Source organism: Sinocyclocheilus grahami, unplaced genomic scaffold, assembly GCF_001515645.1.
Source record: "Sinocyclocheilus grahami isolate Dianchi unplaced genomic scaffold, SAMN03320097.WGS_v1.1 scaffold545.1, whole genome shotgun sequence".
NCBI classification, from domain to species: Eukaryota; Metazoa; Chordata; class Actinopteri; order Cypriniformes; family Cyprinidae; genus Sinocyclocheilus; species Sinocyclocheilus grahami.
Window position 1 is genome coordinate 852,614 of NW_015505724.1, and position 7,141 is coordinate 859,754.

Sequence of the window (7,141 nt, forward strand, 5' to 3'; positions counted from 1 at the left end):
ATAGCTTGATGGACAAAAGTAAATAAAGTCAACAATTCAAAGAAAGGTGTCGTCTTTTACTGAAATCACCTCTACTGTGCTCAGGATAAGCAATGGAACCCAAACATGTCAGATATTGGGCAACATATTGCACAATTTACATAAAAATGTATTGTAATGGAAAACATCCCATGAGCAATTTATTTGACGGGAGGTTCATAATAGCTTGATGGACAAATGTAAATAAAGTCAACAATTCAAAGAAAGGTGTCATCTTTTACTGAAATCACCTCAACTGTGCTCAGGATAAGCAATGGAACCCAAACATATCAGATATTGGGCAACATATTGTACAATTTACATAAAAATGAAGTGTAACGGAAAACATCCCATGAGCAATTTACTTGACGGGAGGTTCATAATAGCTTGATGGACAAGTGTAAATAAGGTCAACAATTCAAAGAAAGGTGTCATTTTTTACTGAAACCCCCTCTACTGTGCTCACCACACTCAGCAGAATCCATTCATGTCCTTTTCGTGCCAAAACAGTGTAATATTTGCCTAAAAATGAATGTCCAAGGAACCACTTTGAAAGGCCTGCTAAATAAACTGTAAATGGGATGTTTCTTTAGGTTTGATTTAAAATAACAGTCATATTGGTGCCAGGGCTTAGGGGCGTCGAATGCTTGAACGTGGGACCCTCACGTACCACGTGGGAAAGGGCCAAATTCCTCAGCGTTCGGGAAGACCCTTAAAAAAATCAGCTAAAATATTCAAGGAAAAATACAGACATGCGCTGGCCCCTTTTCTGACCTTTTGACCCCAAAAGGAGGTTGTAGCTTCACCAAACTTTTGCGCCAGGTCGAGGGGTCCCCTTGAGACAAAGATTTCGAATTCGGCATGATCGGAACCCTCCTAGTTGTTGCAGTTAAAACCTCCCAATTCCAATGTATTCAGCAGTTTCGAGAACACACATAAATAAAATATTTTTTCCATAAGTACGAGCAATATTGTTGATGAAACCCCCTCTACTGTACTCACCGCACTCAGCAGAATCCATTCATGTCCTTTTCGTGCCAAAACAGTGTAATATTTCCCTAAGAATGAATGTCCAAGGAATCACTTTGAAAGGCCTGCTAAATAAACTGTAAATGGGATGTTTCTTTAGGTTTGATTTAAAATAACAGTCATATTGGGGCCAGGGCCTAGGGGCATCGAATGCTTGACCGTGGGACCCTCACGTACCACGTGGGAAAGGGCCAAATTCCTCAGCGTTCGGGAAGACCCTTAAAAAAAATCAGCTAAAATATTCAAGGAAAAATACAGACATGCGCTGACCCCTTTTCTGACCTTTTGACCCCTAAAGGAGGTCGTAGGGTCACCAAACTTTTCCGCCCGATCAAGGGGTCCCCTTGAGACAAATATTTCGAATTCGGCTCGATCGGACCTTTCCGAGTCGTGTCCACGAACCCTGTAAGGAAAGCCCATTCAAATAAATGGAGAGTGGGATTTATTTAGGAAGGTCGCAGGGGGCCCAAATCGCACACGCAGTTGTGTCAGGAGCCCCGGAGAGATGTACCGAAAGGGCCCGGGTCTGGGACCCCAAAACATTTTTTTCCTGATTTTTCATCCGTTTCTCTGTCTGCCATTGAAGTCAATGGGAGAGACCCAGAAACAGGCCCTATTTCGGTGAGACGCACGGCTGGACTTGAATGGCTTAGGAAGCGGCTAGGGCCCTCAAACTCGGGGGCCCGAACGAGGGGCCCAGGACGGCGGTGCGTGCCGAGTTTCGGGGTCCGATGACCTTCCGTCTCCATACGGGAGACGTCCCGCTTCCGATTTAAGCGCGCAACTATTTTGTGGACGCACGGTCCCTTTTTCGACCTGTTGACCCCCGAACGAGGTCGAAGGGTCACCGAACTTTTCCGCCCGCTAGAGGGACCCCTGACGATAAGCGAATGGCGCCCCCTAGCCGATCGGCCCTTTCGGAGACGCGTCCACGAAACCGCTGGGCCAAACCCATTCGAATAAGTGGCAAGTGGGATTTATTCAGAAAGGTCCCAGGGCCCCGAAACTCGGCACGGTGGCCCCTGGGGTGGCCCTGAGTGACGTCCAAAAGGCGCCGGGCCCTAGAGCCAAGGGAACAGTTTGAGGCCTTCTGCACAGAATCTTTGCCTAAAAATGAATGTCCAAGGAACCACTTTGAAAGGCCTGCTAAATAAACTGTAAATGGGATGTTTCTTTAGGTTTGATTTAAAATAACAGTCATATTGGTGCCAGGGCTTAGGGGCGTCGAATGCTTGAACGTGGGACCCTCACGTACCACGTGGGAAAGGGCCAAATTCCTCAGCGTTCGGGAAGACCCTTAAAAAAATCAGCTAAAATATTCAAGGAAAAATACAGACATGCGCTGGCCCCTTTTCTGACCTTTTGACCCCAAAAGGAGGTTGTAGCTTCACCAAACTTTTGCGCCAGGTCGAGGGGTCCCCTTGAGACAAAGATTTCGAATTCGGCATGATCGGAACCCTCCTAGTTGTTGCAGTTAAAACCTCCCAATTCCAATGTATTCAGCAGTTTCGAGAACACACATAAATAAAATATTTTTTCCATAAGTACGAGCAATATTGTTGATGAAACCCCCTCTACTGTACTCACCGCACTCAGCAGAATCCATTCATGTCCTTTTCGTGCCAAAACAGTGTAATATTTGCCTAAAAATGAATGTCCAAGGAACCACTTTGAAAGGCCTGCTAAATAAACTGTAAATGGGATGTTTCTTTAGGTTTGATTTAAAATAACAGTCATATTGGTGCCAGGGCTTAGGGGCGTCGAATGCTTGAACGTGGGACCCTCACGTACCACGTGGGAAAGGGCCAAATTCCTCAGCGTTCGGGAAGACCCTTAAAAAAATCAGCTAAAATATTCAAGGAAAAATACAGACATGCGCTGGCCCCTTTTCTGACCTTTTGACCCCAAAAGGAGGTTGTAGCTTCACCAAACTTTTGCGCCAGGTCGAGGGGTCCCCTTGAGACAAAGATTTCGAATTCGGCATGATCGGAACCCTCCTAGTTGTTGCAGTTAAAACCTCCCAATTCCAATGTATTCAGCAGTTTCGAGAACACACATAAATAAAATATTTTTTCCATAAGTACGAGCAATATTGTTGATGAAACCCCCTCTACTGTACTCACCGCACTCAGCAGAATCCATTCATGTCCTTTTCGTGCCAAAACAGTGTAATATTTGCCTAAAAATGAATGTCCAAGGAACCACTTTGAAAGGCCTGCTAAATAAACTGTAAATGGGATGTTTCTTTAGGTTTGATTTAAAATAACAGTCATATTGGTGCCAGGGCTTAGGGGCGTCGAATGCTTGAACGTGGGACCCTCACGTACCACGTGGGAAAGGGCCAAATTCCTCAGCGTTCGGGAAGACCCTTAAAAAAATCAGCTAAAATATTCAAGGAAAAATACAGACATGCGCTGGCCCCTTTTCTGACCTTTTGACCCCAAAAGGAGGTTGTAGCTTCACCAAACTTTTGCGCCAGGTCGAGGGGTCCCCTTGAGACAAAGATTTCGAATTCGGCATGATCGGAACCCTCCTAGTTGTTGCAGTTAAAACCTCCCAATTCCAATGTATTCAGCAGTTTCGAGAACACACATAAATAAAATATTTTTTCCATAAGTACGAGCAATATTGTTGATGAAACCCCCTCTACTGTACTCACCGCACTCAGCAGAATCCATTCATGTCCTTTTCGTGCCAAAACAGTGTAATATTTCCCTAAGAATGAATGTCCAAGGAATCACTTTGAAAGGCCTGCTAAATAAACTGTAAATGGGATGTTTCTTTAGGTTTGATTTAAAATAACAGTCATATTGGGGCCAGGGCCTAGGGGCATCGAATGCTTGACCGTGGGACCCTCACGTACCACGTGGGAAAGGGCCAAATTCCTCAGCGTTCGGGAAGACCCTTAAAAAAAATCAGCTAAAATATTCAAGGAAAAATACAGACATGCGCTGACCCCTTTTCTGACCTTTTGACCCCTAAAGGAGGTCGTAGGGTCACCAAACTTTTCCGCCCGATCAAGGGGTCCCCTTGAGACAAATATTTCGAATTCGGCTCGATCGGACCTTTCCGAGTCGTGTCCACGAACCCTGTAAGGTAAGCCCATTCAAATAAATGGAGAGTGGGATTTATTTAGGAAGGTCGCAGGGGGCCCAAATCGCACACGCAGTTGTGTCAGGAGCCCCGGAGAGATGTACCGAAAGGGCCCGGGTCTGGGACCCCAAAACATTTTTTTCCTGATTTTTCATCCGTTTCTCTGTCTGCCATTGAAGTCAATGGGAGAGACCCAGAAACAGGCCCTATTTCGGTGAGACGCACGGCTGGACTTGAATGGCTTAGGAAGCGGCTAGGGCCCTCAAACTCGGGGGCCCGAACGAGGGGCCCAGGACGGCGGTGCGTGCCGAGTTTCGGGGTCCGATGACCTTCCGTCTCCATACGGGAGACGTCCCGCTTCCGATTTAAGCGCGCAACTATTTTGTGGACGCACGGTCCCTTTTTCGACCTGTTGACCCCCGAACGAGGTCGAAGGGTCACCGAACTTTTCCGCCCGCTAGAGGGACCCCTGACGATAAGCGAATGGCGCCCCCTAGCCGATCGGCCCTTTCGGAGACGCGTCCACGAAACCGCTGGGCCAAACCCATTCGAATAAGTGGCAAGTGGGATTTATTCAGAAAGGTCCCAGGGCCCCGAAACTCGGCACGGTGGCCCCTGGGGTGGCCCTGAGTGACGTCCAAAAGGCGCCGGGCCCTAGAGCCAAGGGAACAGTTTGAGGCCTTCTGCACAGAATCTTTCCCTCAGCCCTCTTTGTCTCTTACACAGTCAGCGCCTTTTCGTGTGCTTTCATGCTAAAGGAGAAGTGCTTTTGTTTGGAAAGTCGTACGGTTTCGTGCTTCGGGGCCGTGAGCGAGGGGCCCCTGAGATGTGAGAATCTCGGATCTCGGGCCCTTACGTCCTATGGTCTCCGAACGGGGGACGTCCCTCTCCCCATTTAAGCATGCAACTGTTTCGTGGACGCGCGGTCCCTTTTTCGACCTGTTGACCCCCCCCCCGAACGAGGTCGAAGGCTCACCGAACTTTTCTGCCCGCTAGAGGGACCCCTGACGATACGCGAATGGCGCCCCCTAGTTGGAGGTCCAGGTCCAACGACCTATTGCTTCTCGTGTCCACCGCATCGCTATGGAAAACACTGCACATATATTTCAAGAGGACACTTACACGCAAATAGACTAGAAAGAGGACCGGGAAAGTCCTGTTCCACTTTCTAGTTTAAAATAGAAAACATCCCTTCTTCAATTTATATTAAACCCATTGAATAAATGGCAAGTGGGATTGCTCTTGAATGGGCCCAGAAACCCCAAATTTGGCACGGTGGCCCCTAGGTCCCGCCCGAGCGACGTCCTGAAGGTGCTGGGGCCCTACAGTGAAGGGAAAACTTGTTTTGGGTCGTACGGCTTCGTACCTCGGGGCCGTGAGAGAGGGGCCCCTGAGATGCGATAATCTCAAATCTTGGAGCCCTACCACCCGTCATCCCCGTACGGGGGACGTCCCGCTTCCCATTTAAGCGCGCAACTGTTTCGTGGACTGCAGTCTCTTTTCTGACCTTTTGACCCCCAAACGAGATCGCAGGGTCACCTAACTTTTCTGCCCACTAGAGGGACCCCTGACGATACGAAAATGGCGCCCTCTAGTCGATCGGCCCTTTCGGAGCCGCGTCCACGAAACCGCTAGTCTGAACCCATTCAAAAAAATTGCAAGTGGGATCGAAGTTGGAAATGTCCGAGGGGCCCAAAATTTTACGTGGGGGTCCGTGGGGGCCACCGGCACGCTCCGCTGAGAGTGCGGGCCGATCGGAGCGTCTTTGGACGGAAGTCGTAAAACAGCCAGGGAGGGCGCCGGTGAACGTCCGCGGGTCGGGCGCAACTGCCCCCCGCCTTAGGGCCGCGTTCGGACGCGTTCCGTAAAAATAGTGGGTAAGTGGACAAATAGTGGGTTCGTGGGACCTGGGGGGCGAGGCCAAGGGAGACCGCAGGGGTCTGGGGTAGATCCGTCACAATAGTGGGCAAATGGACAAATAGTGGGTTCGTGGGACCTGTGGGGAGGGGCCCGGAGGCGGGGCGGTAGTCCGCAGGGGTCGAGGGGCCGTTCCGCCAACTTAGCGGCGAAATGGACAAATAGTGGGTTCGTGGGACGAGGCCCTTGGCCAAGGGGGCCAAGCCATGTACCCCAGTAGAGAGATGGACAAATACCGACACTGTGGACGCATAGGCTCTGGGGAAAGAGCCCTGCACACTCATTCAAGGGGAGAATGGACAAATAGTAGGGTTTTGGGATCGACTACCCCATTTTGTCCCCCAAAAAGATTGGAATCGGACCTTCAAAGACTCCATGGACGGAGGGGTGGGCTCAACAGGTCGGTGTCGCCCCCTACGTGTGTCCAAAAACCCCCTATTCCGGGGTCAGCAAATCGGAGCGTGCGGGGGGCGAGGTAAGCAGAAACGTCCCAGTCCCCCTTTAGAAAACAGGCTAAGGGGATCCAAATTCACCCTGCGATCCCTCCGGGGCACTATTGGTCCAATGGCAATTATTTTGAATGGGTTTTTTCCCACGAACCCCCTTTACGTACTACCACTATGAAGCACACAGCGCCTTCACGACATGGCGGCGGCAACAACAATACTACAGCGAGAATAAAAGTTACACCTTCTTTCTTTGCGTGAACCTTTGGGCAGAGTTATGCAAATATTCCCACATAGCAACGTAGATATGTGGGGGCATGTTAAAACGAGCCATTTTAGTTAGGCGTGGCTGACTCTTAACCTTTATAAAGAATAGCTCTTTGGATTTGAGACTTTTTAGTCTTTGCAACATTTCAGATCTTCTTTTTGCAACAAGAGCTTGTAATACTCCAAAGAGAAAGGAAAAATTTAAATCGCATCTTATGACCCCTTTAAGACTGTAGATAGACTGTAGTTCCTAATATGGTGTAATATATCATTTGTGTTCCCTACCACTAGATGGCAGACATGTAGTACTTCGATTCTACACCAAAATTACGTCACTTTCCTATTCAAAGTGTTCGAGAAAATAGCAGAGC